The 24,350-nt window shown below is 32.5% G+C and overlaps 1 pseudogene; it reads right to left on the bottom strand.

Annotated features, from left to right (window-relative positions):
• Positions 1-169: 169 nt before the first annotated feature.
• LOC124887173 lies at positions 170-22,420 on the bottom strand (annotated as a pseudogene).
• Positions 22,421-24,350: the final 1,930 nt, after the last annotated feature.

The raw sequence follows: 24,350 nt of genomic DNA, 5'->3' as shown, positions 1-24,350 counted from the left end.
TACTTTCAATTTTGATAACAGAAAAGGACCATACCCATTCACGTGATTTGATCCGAAAAAAAAAAGAAAAAACCTTTTCATTCACTTGACTTTACAAAGAATACAAAGTGCTACATGAGCTCGACAACAAATAAAAATTAATTTAAAGCAAAAAACCCGTGCAGAAAGATCAAAACTCCTTATCAAGGCTCATAAGGTCCTGTAATTTTCTCTCCAAGACTTTTGAATATATCTGTCCCATCATATTGTAAAATGAATTTAGATCAGATAGTTATTCTATTGTCATTTTTCCTATTACTTTCCTAGTCAACCCCTCTTTTTCCTCATTCATTTTCAGTTTCTACAAATAGGATGATGTATTCCTTACTGTTTCTCTTATTTGCATTAATCTTGTCTCTTGTTTCAAACTCAATATTATGTTACACTGCAAAAAAAATATAATAGTTATTAGTTACGGTGAATACGATGGATGAAGTCAGTAGGTTCAAAATTAGTCATGTACCTCTAGAAATTCTGCTCCTACATCTAAGTCTAAAGTTTTAGATGGCTGAATTGAACGACCTTTCTCGTATAAATCTCTAGAAAGGGAAAAACTTCTAACTATAATTTTTCTCTACTTCTCTATTTCTTGATTAAGCTTCAAAGGCTTTTGAACTGTTGTTGAGCTATTTTGTTACTTCTGATAAGCAACTACTGCCTTCACAAACTCCTGTCAAAATCACATTCAACATAGTGTAAAATTAAGATATTTAATACTAATAGTCTTATATATAACAACTTCTTTTAATAATGATTTTGACATCTAATTACCTAATAAACAATTGTACATCCAAGATAATCAAATTCATCACTATCGTATTTCCTCTTTTGCTCGGGGTGAAGTTGATGTCCCATAATAAACTCACCCTCAGTAGGATTATAAGCATCCGAGTCATAAAAGCCTTCAACTAAACCATCAGAGGCAAATGGAATAAGCACAAACCTCTGAGACAACTTTTTGACTCCTTGATAGTGATAACTATTGACTGAATTTTCATTTTTTCCTTAATGGTGAACAAAAAGCTTTACTTTTGTCTTTACAGAGAGATGAGAAATTATACCGATAATGAAAGTTGTGATTGGAAATAAAATAGATTTAGGAATGCATAAGAGAGATTAGACATAACTTACAAATGCCATTGATATGTGCTCAACCCCTAATATGCATACAAATAAAAATAATTTAAAAGCGATTTCACTTTTGTCAATAAATAAGGTATTCAATCAGCACAAGGCTCCATTCTTTCCATGAAAATTTCATCCCTAATCCTACACTTTCCTTTTATTGAATAAACTAGGATAGCCCTTCAATATTCTTTCCACAACCATCCATCACTTCTGCTGCTTTTACTAAAAAATAAAAGAAATAGGAGTACTATACTTATCAATAATCAAAGACGGAGTCCAAAGTGGATGAGACTTTTCTAAAAACAGGTTAGGAATATTTCATCAACCAATTCAGGTCAAATTCTAACATCAAGTTATAGGTTTGACTGGCCTACGGAAGATTGTACAGGTCAAGTAAGATAAAGAGAATGGAGATGTTACCAAGTGAAATAGGAAGGAGGGTTGCCAATGATGGAGCAAGAAGCGACGTCTCTTTTCGTATGGGTCACCACAGTGTTGAACAAACTTGATGGAATCATTGCCGATAGCGTTCAATGAGAAAATTGTTGATGGAAATTTTAAGCAATAATAGCTAGGGCGTGATATTGAAGAACAGCCGATGGAAATTTTGAGCAACAATAGCTAGGGCGTGATATTGGAGAGTACAGAGAATTTTTTCCTTTTTAGCGCCATAAGTTTGATTAGCATAGATTATTTTTATTAAAAATTTTATAATATTATAATAATTTAGTGGTACTTTTCTCTAAATTATTAATAGGGACCAGTTAATAATTTTTTTAGGACCAGATTTTATTCCTTCCCCAAAAATGCACTATTAGGGATCGAAATTTAATCTCGTCCTAATAAGTATACTTTTAGAGACCAAATTATTGATTCGTCTCTAAATGTTGGTCTTAAATAGACCTTTTTCTTGTAGTGCATACTCTTGAAGATTAATCACTGGATTATCGTTATTCATTTTTAAGTAATGACTTCACTGAACAATTTTAGTTTGTTATTTTAATATTAAAATAAATAAGAGTTTTCTTCAGTTTATCATTTTCTTTAATGTATTTTTTTCATTTGTGTTGTGTATGTGTTTCCTGGGATAACTAGTTTACCATTTTTTTGATGTATTTGTTTGTTGAGATAATGACTTCATGCTTGTTTATTTATAAAAAGTTAAGAAAATTTATATGTAAATGTTTATATATATACTTAATATATTTATAGTAATTGTAGATGACAAAATATTCTATCTATCTATATATATACGGATACAAAATTTAAGATTTTAATATGAATCACAAAATAGTATGAAAGAAAAAAAAAGAAATTACAGTAAAACTTCTTTGTTTACATGTTATGTTTGAATGAATCAAGTTATGTCAAAATAATGATTGTGTTTTCTATACTCAAATGTCATGTATATGAAGACATATACACTCATTTAAAAGTATTTATTGTATAGCTATTTTTATTATTTTGTTGAAAAGTTTTCATTTGTTTATGTATATAAAGTTGTAATCCTATGTATATGTGGACCTATACATGCATACTAATGAACATCTAATAGATATAAGGGATACAATAATACTATGCAAATAAACTATATGCATAAATGTTGTGTATATTAGACATATAAAAATGAATGTGTTATTAACATAGAAATATTATGTATATGATGATCACATATACACACAGTCAAAAATCTGCATTGCTGGACTTTTTCAAACTTCTCGAAAACTATTCATCTGATTAGCCTTATCAACGTGTAAACATATGTATATGTATGCATATACACACAAACAAAAAAAATACGAAAATCTATTTTGGAGAGACAATAATTCTATGTATATATAGACTAGTTCACACATACAAATACATCAAAAAATCATGTACAAAATACAATAATCACGCCGAAATATTTTTACCAATAATTCATAAACATAAGTTAAAAAGCGTTATAACAGAACTGTAAAAACAAAACATCTAAATAAGTTTAAAATGCAACATTCCTAACAAATTCATATAAGTAAAATCTGTAAACCATTATCATTTGACAGCCTACTCAATGCTAACTGTTGCCTTTTTATCTGTAAGTGGGTGTGTTTTTGGCCTTGGTCTTAGTGGGTGTTCATTCTCACTAACATAATCCTTCTTTGCTTTTCGAAGACTGTACTTTTGAAGAAGTGACATGTATCGCATCCGAAGGTATTCTGCTTTAAAATCAATTGAAGGGACGGACATTCTTTCACTTAGGTATTCTGCATACTCAGCAACAAAGACTCCATAGTCCCTTCAATGCATAAAAACAAACCCGTTATTTTCTACAACTAGGGGTGGAAAATGGGCGGATTGGATTGGATTTGGATGGGTTAAATATGGATCGAGCAAAAATGGTTTGGATTGCAATCCAACCATATAAATATGGTAAATATGGATTTGGTCAAATATGGATTGGGTAAAAATGGTTTCAACCCACTTTATCTCCTAAAATCAAAAACTTTAAACTTCTATATCATATCAATTTGACTTTTTCTCGTTGCTTTTTTTAAAAGTTTTTTCTTTTTAGTTTTTTTCTCTCTCTATTCTATATATAGCCTCTAGTTTTTTTTTTTTTCATTCTCTTTTTTTTCTCTCTTCTATGTCTACCCTTTGCTTCTCTTTCTTTTTCCCTTTTTAGTTTCCTTTTTTTCTAGTTTTTTTTCTTTTACTTCTTTCTCTTATTTTTTTCCTTTTTGGTTTTATTTTATAGTTTATATTTTTTTTATTTTCGAAGAACATGATTAAGTCGAGTACAAATTATGAATGATGACTGAGATATCATAACCATTCAGAATATTTGTATTCATCATCATTTTTTTTCTTTTTCCTTTTTCATTATTTTTTCTTTTTGATTTTTTTTGTATTTTTTTCTTCAATATTTTCTTTACGATTTTTCTCTATCTTCTATCTCTAACTTCTACCTCACTTTCTTCTTTTTTTCTTTATTATTTTTTTATGATAATGAAAATACCATAAGCGCATATTGGTTTATATTCGTCCAACATTTATAATTTTTGTAAGTATACTCAAGTGGAATCCACATAATGAACAGATACAGAGATAGTATCCAGAAAGATCTTGGAATTAAATTCGTCAAACCAAATATCTTTAGCAACCGCAAGAAGTACACAAATCAAGGTTTCTACGTACTTCCTGCCTTGCCTTACCTTGAGCTCCTCGCTTCGTGCCTTACTTCTTCTCTAACGAGAACTCTAAGATGAGGGAGTTAGAAGTCGGATTTGAAGCTGGACTTTCCCATAAATCGAAGGCTATGTGGATCCTCAGCCATATATGAAATGGAATAAAGATGGACCGAGCCTACTTAATACAATTGTATATTTGTATTTGTTTTTTAGACTTCAAGCTAATATTTGTATTTTATAGTTTGCACCGTCATATATATTTTATATAATTCACACTTATATTTTATATATATTGATACAAATTATATTTTATTGATATAAATTGAACAATACAAATTCAAATAATAAATTTATTAGAAATTATAGTATGATACAAATAAATTTAAAGTAAAAAAAAATATAAAATATAAAATGAAATGAAAAAAAATGAGGAAAAGAATATAAAAAAAAAGAAGAAAAATGACAAAAATGACGAACCAAGAATGAAAAAGGTGGAAATGAAAATACAAAAAAAAAATGCGAAGAAAAAATAAATAAAATTAAAAAATAAAAAAATTGATGAAAAATAAGAAAGAAAAAAAATGTAAGAAACGAGTAAAAAATAAGTGAAAAAAATATTAAAAAAGTAAATTAAAGGAAAAAAGAAAGAAAAAAATAGTAAATTAAAGGAAAAAGGAAAGAAGAAAAAGAGAAAAAAATAATAATAAAAGGGAGAGACTATATATAGATTATATTTAATTGATAAGAGATGCTTTGAATTGTATAGGCTAAATGGGAAGTTTATATTTATTAACCCATGTAGGTCTCAAGCGAATACGAATGATGAAATAAGAATGAAAAAGGAGAAAATGAAAAAAAAATTCAAAGAAAATGAAATTAAAAAAATAGATGAAAAGATGAGAAAGAAAAAAAAGAAATTATAAGAGACGAGTAAAAAATGAAAAAACAAAATGCAAAAGTAAAAAAAGTAAATTAAAGGAAAATAGAAAGAAAAAAAAAGAAGAAACTAGAAAAGAAGAAGAAAAAATGAAATTTAAAGCATAGGTGGGTGATCTCTGTGTTTAAATGGGTACTCATATTTTACCTATTTTGTCCATATTTGTATGAGCTTTTAAAATGAGTTGAAGTCCATATTTACCCATTTGAAATGTGAGTGATCCAATTTAATAAATATGGGTTAAATGGACTCTTTTCATAAATATGGGCTGAAATTGTCACCTCTATCTACAACACATCTTAAATAAATAGATCATAAAAAACTTATATAAAGATTACTTACAAATTGTCACATTCTTGTTGCGTAATGTTTTCCACATACTCAAATAAAATGAAATGCAACTAGCCATTTTTTATCAATATTGCAATAACTATCGAAATGCAACGAATGCGAGGGGATATTTTTTATTCGGTATTTCATACCCTATTGAAAATGAAGAAGACATCATATGTGAACCTATATGATCAAAATACATGTTGTACACAACAACTAGTGATTTCGTTACACATCTAACAACATCTAACACATAGACTCATATGTAGACAATACATTAAAAATGATGTATACAAACAAGGCATTTCATTACACATCTAACAACATATCATAAGCCATGTATATGTTAGAAATATACATAGGTACTGTTCATAGCCTCAAACATATGGGAGTATATGTATATGTATTATATATATATATATATCCATTACCTCAAACACACAGTACACAACAAAACACAAAACAGAACTCTTATGTATATGTTTTACATATACATATGTAATATCCATTACCTCAAACACTCAGTACACAACAAAACATAAAACAGAACTCATATGTATATATTTTACATATACATATGTAATAGCCAGTGTCTCAAACACGCAGTACACAAAATAAAATTTATGTATATTTTCAACAACATGAAAGGAATAATGTATGTGTACAGCACATACATACTTACTAATAGATACAATCAGTAACCACATATGTATATGAACTACAAATATCATTGTATTCAATCCAAAAGCATCAACAAGTATGTATATGCAGAATATATACATAGAGTAATTTTGTATTTGGACATTCAGTTTCTACACATAACTTCAAACTTATGAAAAACCCCCAAAACTCCATAATAACAGACAATCACAGACAGTTAATTAACAGTTTTTAAAACTCCAATTACTTAAAAAGATACAATATTCCCGTAACAAAAAATAAAAGTAGAGGAAATACCTTTGGTAAACGAGGCCGTTAATTGTCATTTTTTTTGAATTTTTTTGAGGATTATACAATTTTTTTTTTGACTTTGAAGTGGATGCTTTGATAATCTTTTTCATCTTGATGGGGTCGTTACTATCTTTTGATCTGTTTTCATCAAAATTAGGTTCCTAGTGATCAAATATCTGGGAACGAAACCAACTACCGAATTTGTTATTTCGGTATGCACTAACCGAATTAATCCTAAACTAAACGAAGGAGAATACTCCATTAATTAAGTACTAAGTTGTTAATTTAGTACTTCAAATAGACGATTTAAAAAAAAAGAATAATGCAGATAATCAAATTATAATTTGGTAAAGTAGAAACCCAAAAAATTAGTTAATCAAAGCATGTAACAATATCTTCTTTGAAAAATCTCAAAAATTTCTACTATGTAATGAAAAAAAAATTAATAATCCTTAGATCTTAAAAATTGAGAATGTTAAAGAAGATTTAGTTGAAACTGAAGAAGATTAAGTTGAAATTAAATACAGTTGACTAGGAGTTGGACTCAGTTGATTTCAAACTTGAAAACCGTCCCTTGACTGTAGCCTTATTTTTTGGGGGAGAAAGGGTAAAAGTAAATCAGAAAGAGTGAAAGTAAAAAAAGATTTCTATGTATATGTAATTTAGGAGAGAGAAAGTTAAAAAGTGGGATAAATATAATATGTTTAGGGAGATGAGATTTTTTTTAATAAATGAAACATAAGTTGTGGGTTTATGAAATTTTTAGATATTTTAATTTCCTAAGTTGATTGACAATATGAGAAATTTACTCATACGAAACGTTAGCAGTAAATTCGAAAGCTTGGCCCAAGTGAATGATTCTAGATTGAAGAAAGAATTGAATATTCATTGATCAAATCATTCACTTTGTAGTCTGATAGTTCTTCTCAAGAACTAATTGTTGGGAAGAGATTAAAGATAGAGTCCCGTTTTACATGTCAATATTAGCAATGATAAAATTTATATAAGAGGAAAATCCATCAACTTTAAAAATCCTAAGGATTCAAGTCCCTCTAATTTTTCGACCACCAAAAATATGCAAACTTTCCTCATTCATTCTGCATTGTTTCCAAAACAAATGTAATTGTCTAGTGTGATCTGCTCCTTTATTTTGAGCTCAATGAAAATATGTAATTTAAAATGTTGTTATTAAAAAATAATTTTTCGCTCTATACCAGGAGGAATAAATCCAAATATCTCAGGCAACAGTGATTAAATTAAAATCTTTAAGAATACACAATGAATTTTTGCAGGCTTAGAATTATTTTTTTTTGTTTATGTTTAACTTCTGCGTTTCTAATTTACTACTTTTCACACACTTTATTGACATTGGAACGTAACATATTAATTAATCACAAACATAGGTGAATTACATGGAAGCAAATAAAAGTGGAATTAATCACAAACATACCAATTAATCACAAACATAAGATACCACTTTCCAATAAAATAATTTCACCCTACATGTTTGGTGGTTACATAAGCCACTAGGAAAAAGTAATCATTATGGTCTAAGTAGGAAAAGAGAATCATAATTTTACTAAAGTAGAATCCACAAATAGCGCTGTGTTATAAAACAAGAAAGAATAAAAAGAAGAATAGAGAGAATAAAGAGTAATTTGTTATTTCTCTTGAAGGATTCTTGAGGGGTAATTTACCCTTTTATTTATAGGAAAAATTTACTCCTAGTCTGAGTAAAAGACAGATGATTCAAATCCTAATAGATATCAAAGTAGATCTTGATAGACATTCAATATAATGCAAATATATTTATACCACCCCCCTTGAGTTTCAAATTGGTAGATAATGTGCCTCGTTAAAACCTTACTAGAAAAAATCATTAGGAAAAAAAAATCTAGTGAAGGAATAAGAGCACACATCTCTAATAATACGCATTTTGGTTGCCTCGTTAAAAAATTTACAAGGAAAACCAGTGGGACAAAACCTTGAAAGGGAAAAAGAGTACAACGCGTATTAACTCTCCCTAATAAGAACATCCTTGAGCCTTTGCATCTCGATCTTATGCACCATCTTCGTGAAAATTGCAGTTGGAAGTTTGGTGAATAAATCAGCCACATTGCCACTTAAATGAATTTCTTGAACGGTAATGTCACCATTCTTTTAGAGCTCATGTATAGAAAAGCTTTGATGAAGTGTGCTTCGTTATTTCTCCTTTTATGAATCCTCCATTAAGATGTGCTATGCATGCTGCATTATTTTTATAACGCCCCAAATCTGGTATCCAGAACGCTACACGGTGCTCATGACCCCGAAGGACCACAAGCTAACCCATGACTAATATATGTACTTGTACATTACATAATATGACATAACAATGTGGAAACATGCACTGAAAGGCCATAAGGTTCAATACTGAATATGATCTGAATGATATAACATCTATATGGAGTAATAGAATACCCAAAAAGAAACTGAGCATACTGAAGTCTGAAACATGATAGTCTCGAAAGCCTCTAACTGACTGAACTGTCTGAGTAAGGAGCTAATGGGGCATGTCCTCAACTAACTCCAACTAATAAACTAATTAATGAGATAATAGGGAATAATCAAGTACTCAAATAATGAGGAATCACTTCTAACTCTAACTGCTGAAACTAGAATCTACTACTGATCTGGAGCTCGTGTCTCTGAACCTATGGTAAAAGACACCATAGCACAAATGCGTCAGTACTTTGAATGTACTGGTATGAATGTGAGGTAAGCTGAATGCACGGGGTTCATATGCATGAATAATACTGGCTAATTGACTAATATGAACGTGAGAATACATACATGCATACATAGTAACTATATCTGAAAATCGTGATATCATGAGTATGCTGATGACTAACATGACTAATGTATGAATTCTAATAATTGATAACATGAGTGACTGTATCTGGCAGTCCTGGATCTGATGGAACTAGCTAAGTTCTGTACTGTATCTAAGTTGACTATATCTGACCGTTCTAAATTCTGAAGAACTATCTGAATTCTTTTACTGCGACTGATACTGAGACTGTAAGAGGTAGTCATCTAACTGACATGCCCTAAATGATGCATTATAGCTAAATTGGGGTCCAATCTATGCTCTGATTGGAAGGGTGTCAATACCGTGCCATTGGTAAGAACAACATGTGAGTAACCTTAATGTAACAGGTAACTCTAGTGAGAAGGGTGGAAACCCTCATATAGCAGGCTAAGACACCTCATCTACCCTCATATAGCAGGTTATGATATCTTAATCTATGCTGGCTACATAGTTCTGGAATGCAAAAATTGCTTCTAAGAATCACACCCTCATATAACAGGTGAGTTTCCATCCTTGAGTTCACTCGGTGCTAATTTCTACTCCCATCTAAATAGATACTGAACAAATTTACTGAATTGAATATGGACTGAGTTACTGAATTTTGTTGACTGATGGAATATTACTGATATTTGACAACTGACTGAGTTCATGAGATCATGGAGAGTTCCTGAGTCATAAGACTGTCTGAAGTCTAAAGATTCATAGCTTGACTGAGAGTATCATGAAAACATGACATGGCTCTAGGCACAAAGCTAATATTTTGGGTACAAGTACCCCCAGGACTCGATGGAAGGAAAACTGACCAAGCATAACTTACTGGGATATATAACTAACATCATAATCCATAATACATTTATAGAAGCATTCCATCAAAACATGTGATAGGCATAACTTGTACATATATGGGGATTTCATGATATCATACTAGTTGGGCATTGTTCCTTCATCTAGGCATTTAATCAAACACATGGTAGGCATAGCACATGTAGACGACATTATACAATAATTAATCATCATGATTCATCTTTAATTTCACCATCTAGTGTTTATTCATAGGTTCACATGAATATACATCCATACATATCAATTTCACATAACATTGATCACCCAACATGGATTTGAACTCAATTGATCATTCTCAACTTAAACAAAACAAACCTGTCACGCCCCAAAATCCCATCGGACCGGACTGGCACCCGAAGCCGAGAAGGCCCGGGAGAACCCGTTCAGATACCTGTACTTTCACTTACATGTCACCAAAAATTTGGACAGCACTTCGTTGCATATAGAAGGTTCTAATTACCTGTACCAACACAACACGCACAAATATATATATATATATATAATACTTGGCCGTTGGGGCCACCACATATACAAATATAACATCACTATATCAACTTCCATTACTTTACCCTTCCTTATGTCTACAAAGCCTCTAGGATATACATGACATAACTAGGGTCGGGACAAACCCCCGCCCACATATGACTCCTGTACAATAACAAAACATAAGGGATCGACTCGGAAAGCTCCGAAGCAAACTGGAGCTCACCAACAATAGCTGTATGACCTGGCTCCTATCTATGTTATGAATGAGCTGAAGCACCTGTGCCTGCAGCATGAAATGCAGGTCCCCCGTGAGGGACGTCAGTACGAAATATGTACTAAGTATGTAAAGCTGTAAATAATCATATGTAAATAATCATATATGATATGAATAAATCATAATAGAAGTGAACCACACTTCATAAACACTTTTAGGATCATGTACATTATCATTAATCTGAATTGGGTTCTTGAATTCAAACACATTTGTGGAACGGTATACATTCATTCATTTTATTCCTTACAATTATCATTCGCCATTACCTCCTCCTCCTGAACCTCCAACCACCTAACAATAATCAATACTGTACCGTACTGTGACTATTAGGCTATCCCCAGTACATATCAACTATAATCATATCAAATATTGGGATCGGGCTATGCTAGGCTTAAGCCCCTGAGCTACCACCCACACGTATATCAAGTAACACACATAAGAGATCTTTCCAATAACTTAGTTCAAAAGCTTTTGAGATTATTACATTAGTGTTCATGCCAATATAGTCCCGTTGGAATAATGATACATCAATAGGAACCAAGTAATAGACTTTCTATACAATAACGATGTAATAAAGACTCATTGGTACTTCAACAATGTGTTTCGGAATCATCAATATCACAACAATGAAATAGGAGCCTTTTGGTATATCAATGAAACATTTTGACACTTTATAGAATGAAAACAACTTCGTTAGTAATGTAGAACAATACATGTTTTTGGACAACCTCGGAATCTTACTTGATGGAACATTGGTGTTTTCATCCCAAAGAATATCGTTAGAGTATGCTTTACATACCTCGTTGTAGATTCGGATACCAATTCAACACAACTTCCCGCATTTACAAATCACTTATCTACAATGAAACGTTTGGCATCTAGTATTAGCAACCCAACACCACAATTCTCTTCCATAATTCCATACAACCAATATTTGCAAAGCATTCCAAAAACCAACTTGAACAATAGGTTTATGTGTATATACATATATAATCATCATTTCAATACCACATCATCACACCAAATCCCTTCATAATTCAACATAATCCAACCATGCACCAGAATAATCCAACATCATTTCCAATCATCTTTCAACAACAATCAAATAACATACTTCTTATGCTCACATGCATATATATACATATCCATATAAATAACACCAACATAACTTACATCCTTACCATAAAATGGCCCTTTTGATTTCGAAGTCCTATTGGCACAAATAAGGGGTGCTCCTCGAAGCCCTCGAGACGGTGAACACAACTACGGAATCAATTTGGATTTTCTACGGTTGAATCACAAGATAATTGGAGTTGAACTTAGGCTAGGGTTTCTTATTCCTCAATAATTTGGATGATAAATGATGGATATGAGGCTAAGTATATGTATATAATGACCAATTTTTGTCCATGAGGTGATGGAAAATGACCATATTGCCCTTAAAATTTAAGTAAATCCGAATCTGTCCATGGTGGACTATTTTGATAGGCTAAAGTAAATCGACCATAACTCTTTGCCCCGATAATGGATTTAGGTGAAACCAATTGCATTAGAAAGAAGACTCTCATGGCTTCTCATCGATATATACGAGCTCACTCAGTTTATTTTTTACAAGGAGTTATGATCGTTTAAAGTCGACCCAAAAACCTATTTGGCTGCAGTACTTTTGTGTGCAGAAAATTTCTGCACATTTACTGTTCATTGCGTCCACCGTTTTTAAATTTTGAACATGCTCGCTTATGTCCAATACTCATCTGTTTTTAGAAATCTTTATATCGTTGGAAAGCTAACTCGATAAACTTCGCATAGGAACTTCGACGAGCAAATTCCGGTATAAATAAAGTCGATTCCTATACACATATAATCAAACTATACACTTGAAACCATCTCAAAATTATCAATACTCATACTTAAACTCATATATACCTAACTTATGATCAATACATATACTACAACACATATAACCATGGCTAATGCACGTAATTAAGTACGGGGTGTTACAAAACCCAACATGAAATTCATAAAGAAATCCATAAACTTAAACTTAGAAACAAGATTCTTGGGCTTCATGAACGAAAGGGGCCCATGAATGAACACTACGCATACCTTAGTTCATGATTTAGTGAAGATTGATGGAGAAACGTTCTTGGAATTGGATCTTCTATGAAAACCCTAGCTTATTATTGAGAGGTTTTTGAGAGAAGAGAGTGTATTTTGGGTGAAAAGTGGCTGAATAACATGTTAAAGGGCTTAAATAGGGGTGGAAAGTTGACCCTTTTAACTCTGGATGCGTCATTTAATTTCAGTAAAATTTTCCCAAACTTAACCCCTGGTGCGACGCGACGCTATCGTACTGTATCAATGTAATTTAACAATTGAGAAACTGAGGGATGGCACGATGTGGAGCCATCGCGTTTCCCCTTCTTTTACGACCTGGAACTTTGGTGTGGCGCAGAGGAAATCACGCTAAGATACTGGAAAAGGACAATTCTGAATTCGAACCCTGGTGCGAAGTGCCATAATTATGGACCTCTACTGGAATTTGCCAAATGCCATTTCCTCTTATGGCGCGGCATGCAACTGACTAGTATGGCGCTATTTTACGATAGAAACTTGAAAGAGTCGTAACTTCTGACCCGATTATCGGATTTGGGAAAATCTTATATCGATGGAAATCTTATTGAATTTCCCACATGACAAAAAGTGAAATCTTAAAATTCCTCATGGAATAACCATCATTCAATTTGAAAGATAATACTAGACATTCTTGAGATGAAATTAGCTAGGAAAAGTATGGGGTATTATAATATCTCCCCCTTGAGAACATTCATCCTCGAATGAGACTGACTGAGAGGGAAGAAAAGACAATTGACGTACATAGTAAACATGAATAACTAGAACATGATCTCATGACTGACATGACTGACAAGATAAACATATAATACTGAATATGCATATCTGATGCATGTGTAACTGATTCATGAATGCATGACTGAGTGTTCTAAAGAACTAAGTTTCTCACAATGAGAATACGTCTGATGCATAATTACATAACTGAACTAATACATGCGTGCATGACTGAATATGCAATGGTACTTGATACCAAGTTTCCAATGGGAACATAAGCATAAAGTTGTATACCAAGTTTGTGATGAACACCGAACATGAAACTGAGTAAGCTTAAGGAGAATTGTTACCTTGAGCTTGATCTGAGTTAGTGAAGAAGAGGTGAGGATACTTGGTACGCATGGCTACCTCTTCTACCCAAGTAGCTCCCTCGACGGATTGATTTTGCCAAAGAACCTTAACTAGAGGGACTTCTTTGTTCCTCAATCTACGAGTCTGATAGTCTAAAATTTTGACTAGAATCTCTTCATAAGAAAGAGTGTTCTGAACATCAATGCTCTGAATAGGGACTACAACTGATGGGTCACCTATGAGCTTCTTGATCAAAGAGACATGAAAGACTGGATGAACTGAGGCTAAATCTGAAGGAAATTCAAGCTCATAAGCTACCTTGCTGAATCGACTGAGAACCTTGAAGGGGCCGACATATCGGGGACTGAGTTTCCCTTTCTTACCAAACTACTTCACTCCCTTCATGGGAGAGATCTTTAGATAGACATATTCACCAATCTCGAACTTGAGATCTTTTCTGTCAACTTTGTGTAGCCTGGAGTCTTTCTCTAATCAACTGGACTTTGTCTAAGGCGCCGAATACCAAGTCAGGACCTATGACTGAGGCCTCACTAACTTCAAACCAACCAATTGGAGATCTACATCTCCTACCGTAAAGAGCTTCAAATGGAGCCATCTTAATACTGGATTGATAACTACAACAAATTCAATCAAAGGCAAGTGGTCATTCCAACTTCCCTTGAAATCAATTGCACACAACCTTAGTATATCTTCTAAACTCTGAATGGTCCTTTCTGCTTGACCATCTATCTGAGGATGAAAGGCTGTACTGAGATGAACTTGGGTACCAAGACCCTTTTGGAATGCTTTACAAAAATGAGAGGTGAACTGAGTACCTCTATCTGAGATAATGGACAATAGAACACCGTGAAATATGACCAATTTCTTGATATAGAGTCTGGTGTAATCCTTGGCTGAATAAGAGGAATGAATTGGAAGAAAATGAGCTGATTTGGTCATTCTTTCTACAATGACCCAGACTGAATCATGCTGATGACGAGTTTGAGGCAAAACCATCACGAAGTCCATGTTCACAACTTCCCACTTCCAAGTAGGGATACTGAACTCCTGCATAGACCCACTAGGATTCTGATGCTTTATCTTAACTTGCTGACATGTAGATCACTTAGCCACAAACTTTGCAATGTCTCTCTTCATCCCACTCTACCAATAGATTTCCCACAAGTCGTGGTACATCTTTGTGGCCCCTGGATGAATAGAGTAGCGTGCACTATGCGCTTCTGGAAGAATTTGCTGCCTTAAGTCATCTACACCTGGAACACAGAGACGACCCTGACAACGAAGAACACTATCTCCCCTTTAGGAGAAAACCTCTATTTTTTAATCCTGAACTGACTCTTTCAACTTGATAAGGCTAGGATCTCTATCTTGCTTTTCTTTCACCTCAGAAACTAGAGATAATTCTGAACTACTCTGAACCCATATATCACCCTCATCTGTATTGACTAAGCGAACACCTAGTCTGGCAAGGTGATAGAATTCCTGAGATAACTTTTTCTTACTGTCCTCAGCATGAGAAACACTACCTATGGATAGTCTACTAAGAGCGTCGGCCACTACGTTAAGCCTTGCCCGGATGATAAACGACACTCATGTCATAATATTTCAAAGATCTAGCCACCTTCTCTGCTGAAGATTGAGATCTTTTTGAGAAAAGATATACTGAAGACTTTTATGATCTATGAATACATCTATATGAACACCGTATAGATAATGCCTCCAAATCTTCAAGGCAAAGACTACGGCTGAGCTGTCTGGAGGTATAGGCTAGGACCTTACCATGCTACATGAGGACACAACCCAAACCTACTAAGGATGCATCACAATACACTACGAACCCATCTGAACCATCTGGGAGAGCTAAGACTAGAGCTGTGGTGAGTCAAGCCTTTAACTCTTGAAAATACTTCTCGTAAGGATTTGACCACTGAAACTTGACTTTCTTCTGAATCAATCTAGACATAGGGGATGCAATAGAAGAAAATCCCTCAACAAACCATGGGTAATAGCCAGCGAAACCCAAGAAACTCCTAATATAAGATGGAGAGATAGGTCTGGGTCAGTTTCTTACTGCTTCGATCTTTTGAGGATCTACTCTAATTCCATCACCAGAAATGATATGACTAAGGAATGCTACTAACCTTAGCTAAAATTTGCACTTACTGAATTTGGCCAATAGCTGATGATCTCTGAGAGTCTGAAGTACTGTTCTGAGATGGTCTGCAAGATCGCGCTCATTGCGGGAATAGACCAGGATATAATCTATGAAGACTATGATGAACATATCCAAGTATTGCTTGAACACATGGAATTTGCCCTTTCTTTTGCAACCTGGAACTTTGGTGCGATACGGAGGAAATCACGCTAAGACACTGGGAAAGGACGATTCTGAATTTAGGCCCTGGCGTGATGCGCCATAATTGCGGACCCCTACTGGAATTTGCCAAATGTCATTTCCTCTTATGGAGTGGCGCACCACTGACTAGTATGGCCCTGTTTTACGATGGAAACTTTAAATAGTTGTAACTTCTAACCCGTTTATTGGATTTGGGCGAATCTTATATCGATGGAAAGCTTATTGAATTTTCCATATGACTAAAAGTGAAAATCTTAAAAATTCCTCATGGATTAACCATAATTTAATTCGGAATCTAATACTAGGCATTCTTGAGATGAAATTAGCTAGGAAAAGTATGAGGTATTACAATTTTCATAAAAATCATGGGTACTTTATCACATGTCAAACCATATTTTTTGCAAATGAGATGTATTGTGGACACACTCTCGGTTTGATTCATAAATAGATATTATCTCAGCATGGTTCGATGAGGTGGCTATGATAGACTACTTTATATATCTCCAAGATATGATAGTATCCCCACATATGAACACATAACTTATTTGAGACCGAGCTTTATACGGATTAGATAAGTACCCAACATTAACATATCCAACAAGATCGGGACTGCAATCTTTATAATAAAATAAGATTATGTGTTTGATCCCATTTTGATGTCTCCCAGTAGGAGCAGAAGTATACCTTGCTAACAAATTAACAGAATAGGCTATATCGGGCCTTGTAGTTTTTGCAAGATAAGCAAGAGCAAGAAAATATAAAGCAAGAACAAGAATAAATAGAGAGAAGAAAAGATACTTCTTTATTTATTTTGAGGAGTGTCTTATATCATTGAGGATCTTGAGGAGTGATTTACAATGAAAGAAGCCTTTCTATTTACATAAAAAATTTACTCCTAGTTTCTCACTAAAAGACAAATACTTTAAATCCTGATAGATATCAACTAGATATTGATAGATATTCACTATAGTATAAATACATTTATCACACTTCCACTTGAATGTCTAATTGATAGATAATGTGTCTCGTTAAAACCTTACTAGAAAAAATCCATTGAAAAAAAATCTAGTGAAGGAAAAAGGGTATACATATCTAATAAAACGTATTTTGGCTGCCTCATTAAAAAACTTACAAGGAAAATACCCGTGGAACAAAACCTCATAAGGAAAAAGGAGTAAAGCATATATTAACTCCCTCTAATGAGAACATCCTTGAGTCTTTGCATCCCGATCTTGTGCATCATCTTGCAGTTGAAAGAGACTTGGTGAATAAATAAATCATATTGTCACTCGAACGAATCTGTTGCATGTTAATATCACCATTTTTTTATAGCTCATGTGTATATAAAAACTTTGATGAAGTGTTCTTTGTTATATCTCCTTTTGTGAATCCTCCTTTAAGATGTACTATGCATGTTGCATTATCTTCATATAAAATTGTGGGTACATCTTAACATTTCAAATAATATTTTTCTCGAATGAGATGTATCATGGACCTCAAACACACATTCTTGGCTAGCATCACGAATATCTATTATGTCAGCATGGTTCAATGAAGTGGCTGGATAGACTGTTTTGTATATCTCTAAGATATGACAGTATCCCCACATGTGAACACATTGCATGTTTGAGATCGAGATTTATACGGGTCGGATAAGTACCCAACATCAGCATGACCAATAAGATCGGGAATGCAATCTTTCTAACAAATTAATTAAAAAAGATATATCAAACCTTGTAGTATTTGCAAGATACATGAGTGCATCACTTTCACTAAGATATGGTACTTCATAACCAATCCAATTTATTATATTTCTCATTTCAGCAAATAATCTAATATTTTTGAAAACTCTCCAAGAGTTCCAATAATATTCAAAACATCAAATTATCCCTTATAAGGATAATAAACAAGTTTCTCAAAAACTTTATATGCTTCAAGCATTTTAAATCCTTTAGGGATTTTCATATAGATTTTTGTCAAGTGACAATATCAATATGTGTGACATTTTCAAGTGTATAGACTGCAAATCAAATAAGTGTTATTCTTATCAAGATGCATCCATTCATGTCACTTGATAAATATTTCTACGTCAGCATGATTAAATAAACGTAGAATTCGGATCCTCATAATCTTTCACAATATTGTGCCAATATTATATCAAAGATATTCATGATATATCATTTCTTATCGGTTAAAAATGCGACATAACATTTTGAGATCTCATCACTTCATTATTTTTAGGTAATTAAACCTCTCATAAGGTTTCATGAAGTGTTATGTCATGGGCTCTTCAAGAGCATATTGTCTTCTTATTATGATTGTTTGCTCCTTATCCTTTTCAAGAATTATTTTATTTTGGATCGATTGGTCTACCACGCTTCACGCATACATAGACTTTGTCCTCCAGGGACACAAAATAGGAGTAGTGCAGCTTAAATATGAGATGCTTTCGTGACTTGAATTATTGTTTGAATGAGGATCTGATGATAATTCCTAACATATTTCATAGATGCTTATAATCTTCCTCTTATGATAGGAAAACTAACATACATCCTTTATCTTCTTTGAGGAATCCATCTTTGTGCATCATGACATATTCATTAATCGTATATCGTACATCAAAACTACTAGATGAAATAGTTGGTTCCTGACCTTGAACCAATTAAAAGGGAAGAAATAATCATAATTTATTGGTCTAATGCATACAAATGCTACTGTATGCAACATATCATATTTCAAACCAGCACATAAAGTTTTGTTCTTATTAACAATGATCTCGCTATTTATCGAAGGCATTCAATGCCAAACCATCATCATCAAGATGAATTTTGTTGATTAAACAATCCAAAAGTTATGCTCTTAACTCAATTTTATTGAGCAATCAACTTTATGAATGTCAAACTGCAGGTTGACAATAAATGTACAAGTGATCATCTTATATTGATGCATCTTAATATATCACATAACTGGTGAACAGGCCTATATTCACCTTTTATACTTTAGATTTTAAGGGATCCAATCCCAATATTAGTTGGTCCAACCAACTTATCATGAGAACAAGCGACATAAACAATTCTTGAAGAATCTTCTATTTCTTCAATACATGTCTAATACTTAATATGCACATCTTCGAGATATCATAATCGTTCATTTCAACTTATAAATTTATTTATTATAGTAGTAAACTCCAATTTTACCATGACATGTGTTCTTTACTTTAGTAAATTTTAGATTTACTAGGACATGAATAAATTTCAGATTTACTACTTTAAAAGAAAATTTCAAAATAACTCTTCTCAGTTATTGTACCTCATTCGGAGGTAAGTTATGGTACTATTACAATCAAGTGCACGTTTGCATTAATAAACTTCTCATTCCCCAGGAATGGAATATATGTGTGCCTTAAGCCTATCAAATTTTGATAGCTTACAACATATTTCATGATATTGCTACTTCAGGAGCAAATCGAGGCATAAATATGATTGAGAGAATTTCTCTATATTGTGACCACATTCACTTCAAGAATGGAGCAAATTGTTATCTTTTAGACTTATCATATATTGCTACCACATTCACTTCTTGAAATGGAGCATATTCAATGGACAAATTTGATGTCTTTTTATAAAAATACATTATTTTGCCTTAGCCATCATAATATCATCAATATGGTGCATTGAGATTCAAACTCAATGTCTTATTCATATAAAGGCGTCTTAGGCAATAACTCGATGGGACTTAAACCCAACATATTATCATCCCTTTTGATAATATTGTTCTTAAGGAATAAATTTAAAACATAAATGGTTCCAAACCAATTATTTTTCCTCAAATCTAACAATAATTATATTATTAGTAGAAAAAGACAGATAACATAAGGAATTACTAACCTTGAAATTATCTTTAGATTTATAATCTCACCTTATTTGGTAGAGTCTCGTGCTGATAATGTGTTATAAAATAAGAAAGAATAAAGAAGAAGAATAGAGAGAGAATAGAGAGTAATTTGTTATTTCTCTTGAGGGATTCTTGAGGTAATTTACAATGAAGGAACCCTTCTATTAATAGGAAAAATTTACTCCTAGTCTGAGTAAAAGATAGATGATTCAAATCCTAAGAGATATCAAAGTAGATCTTGATAGACATTAATTATAATGTAAATACATTTATAACACGCCAAGCTTTTTTTTAATCAAAATATATTTTCGCAATTGGATTGAGCTCCTCTCCATTTTCATTCTCTCCATTTTTCCTAAATTCCTACTCTGATAAGAGACACATGACATGAGTTAAAATGAATAATTAAGATTTGACTAATAAATATTTTATATATTTGCTTTCAAAATTTTTAGTAATTCCATAATGATAACTACAAAATTATTTTATTCAAAAATATATTTTAAAAAAATTCTCTCTCTTCTTACTTTTTTTCCCTAACCATGATGTAACTAGAAAAAAATACTCTATGATTAAAAATAAATATTCTATGGTTAAAAAAATTAATAGATACACCCTTATCATTTTAAAAACTTAATTATTTCTCCCTTTCTCGAATTTCTTAACTCTTATCATTTTTCCTCTTCGTCCAAAAAAAAAAATTAGCTATAAGAAAAATTGACAAAGCGAAAATTATGACAACAGTATTTTTTTTTTCATAAATATGAATCTTTGATTAGTAAATTATTATAATAATACGAGCATTATTGATATTATAATAAAAATATTCTATTAGCATAACTAAAAAGAAACTTGATTATTAAAAATATTGAAGTTCACCATTTATACTCATAGCTAATTTTAAAGAATAAGTATCTAATGATTAAAATGAAATTAAAAAATTAACTTAAAGAGAAGTTGCAAGATAGACGGTGAGTATGAAAATAGAACACGACGTAGAAAAAAAACATAAAAATAGAGAGAATTTTTTCTTAAAAGTATATTTGTGGATAAAATAATTTTATAACTCTAATAATTATTGAATTACTAAAATTTTGGAAGCAAATAGGTAAAATATTTATTGTTCATATCATGATTAAAATCTTAGTTTAGTTCCTAAATCTTAACCATTCATTCTAATTCATTCCATGTGTCTGCATCCAAGTAAGAACTTGGGGAAAATGGAGACAATAGAAATAGAGAGGAGCCGGATCCTTCGCAATTGGATGCATTACATGATGAAAAGCAAAAGCAAAAACACTAAACAAGGAGAAAAAAAAAGATTATGCTATGTGGTAGCCCGTTCTTAATTATATACTTATGGATCATTTTGTTGTATGAGTAATAAGCACAGATAGTTCTCGGATAAATTTTAGTTATTTTTTTAAATCTAAATGCACCCTCTTATTAAAACTTTAAAATCAGGATACAACTTTGTAGGAATCATTCATGTACTAAATTAAGAGTCTGACATACCAGGCTCTATTAACTTTGTATTCACAAATGTGAATTAATGAGATAAGTAACTTGACTTTTTCTTTCATGGCGATTCAAACTCAATCTCTGTTGCCTTCATTAGTTTGATTTTGAAAGATGCGACCCTCATTCTGTTTAGTTGTAGAAGTCCTCTTCCCGATCTTGGTATACTTTGAAAGCTTGCATATATCTTACTTTGTTTGTGCACATCGTTGATCGATGGAAGTTTGTCTTTCACTTTGTTTGCTTCCCTATAGCAGTGTTGCACACTTGTTCTCCTTCTTTTGACATCTTTCTTAATTTCTTCCACTTCTGCATGCATGTTCCATGGTATTTTTGTCTCTCCCGTTATACAGTTTATCAATAATTTAGAATCCACCTCTGCTATAATCTTTGGGAGACCTTCCACGTCTGCTAAGTCCATTCCATATTGAAGTGTCTTTCTTTCTTTCCAATTGTTTGTTCCTTTCCCGAGGTATATGGAGAATGCAATTAGAACCTTATCTTCACTGTCTCTGATGACGCTCCCTACTCTATATTCTATTGGGAAAGAGGCAAGGTAGCACTAACTATTGTTGAAATTACAATAAAATTACAACTCAAGAAAAAAGAAAAGAATGTTTTCTTCTTCTTGGGCTGAGACGCGGATATCTCGCCCTCTTTAAGGAGATTCAAGCTCACTGCAGTAAAATATTTTACTACTCCAGCAATAATCTTCTTGACTTATCCCCTCTAGGATACAACAACCTTTTCACAAAGAACAACTCAACAATTCTGGACAAAAGTTGAGTTCAAAGCTCCACAAACTAGAACACCTCCCTTCAACTAATAAATTCTCTTTTTACTAACTTTTTTGTGAACTCTTATCTATATGTGTATCTCCCAAAACCACTTAAGACCATCTCTATTAATAGAAAAGGAAGTCCTCCATGCAATTAATATAAGAATGAATGATGATAGTAAAAAGGGGAAATCAAAGGTCTAGAGCTTTCAAGAGTTACATGAGTTACACCACATAAAGAGTAGGGTAATTGAGGAATAAAGAGTAAAAGTTACAAGAGTTACATGAAACTTATGTCCACATTCTACCACCACTAACTATGTGTTTAATGGTAACACAAATGAAATGGGGGTTAAATATCTGAAAATTGCAGCCATGCAAAACGTAGGAGTTATGCCAAATAATGGCATTAAAAAATAAGGTAACAGCCATGCAATGTAACAACAACAGTAATGCAACAATAATGCACTATTTTGCTGGATAGCTTTCAAAAATCATGCATTATAATAATATTAAAATGTAATATCATTAGCAAAATGCCCGATAGGATAGCAATGGAAGAATATTCAAGTCTAACTTTCCATTTCAATTTGAACTAACAGGAGATAAGCAAATTCAAGCAAAACAAAGAACATGACAGAAAATAAATCAATAACACAAATACGATAAGACAAAAATAACAAGACACCAAATTTATGTAGAAAATCCTTCAGTGTAAAGAGTAAAAAATCATGGGACAAAACATCCACTATAATCACAAAGATTTACAATATTATTCTCCAAAATGACCACCAAATAAGTGTCAAACAATAAGTAACAACACAACAAGATAGCACCAAAACTAGAGAATAAAATGGAGCAAAACATATAAAAAATTTAGCTACTATTCTGGAATAAAAAATAGGATCTGCATGCCACTTAATCTATCTCCGTCAATTCCTAATCAAATATTGAGATGAGAGGAATAAGGTGTCCAAAAATTAGCTCAATCGGATAAGAAATGAAACGAAAATCGCAATTTAAAGTTGACAGATGTGGCTAAAATTTTTGGACGAAAATATGCTCTCTCTCTCTCTCTCTCTCTTTTGTGGCTGCTAAAACTCTCTCTGTGGATGGTGAATAAGACCTAAAAAATATCTATATAAATGCTCGATAGTAATGGGCTTATGAACAAAAGTGGATTGATCCAAATTAGGCTTTATTTATCCACATAGGAAGGAAAAAAGATCCATGACCCAACACATTGTCCTACAGGACAATTTCCATCCGTGTTAATTTTATGAAATTGTTGTGGCGGCTTATATCAACTCACAATTTTTGTTGTTTTGTGCACCATAGGCTTATCAATGATATTGTGTAAAATCTCACTGAAGGCGGGTAATTTGACCTTTCTGAACTTTTGTTCAGTGAGGTCGATTATGTCTTGCAAAATTATCTTCTCTGATTTGATTTTTTGTGATTTCTCGGTCTCATATTTGGCTGTGCATCTTGATCTCCATAGTTTCCACATAATCAAGCTCGGTACATTCTTTACTATAAATAATGATATTGTATTCCATGTCTTGTGTCCCCA

The sequence above is a fragment of the Capsicum annuum genome, chromosome 9 (assembly GCF_002878395.1).
Source record: "Capsicum annuum cultivar UCD-10X-F1 chromosome 9, UCD10Xv1.1, whole genome shotgun sequence".
NCBI lineage: Eukaryota > Viridiplantae > Streptophyta > Magnoliopsida > Solanales > Solanaceae > Capsicum > Capsicum annuum.
This window is presented reverse-complemented; position numbering and strand designations above follow the sequence as displayed.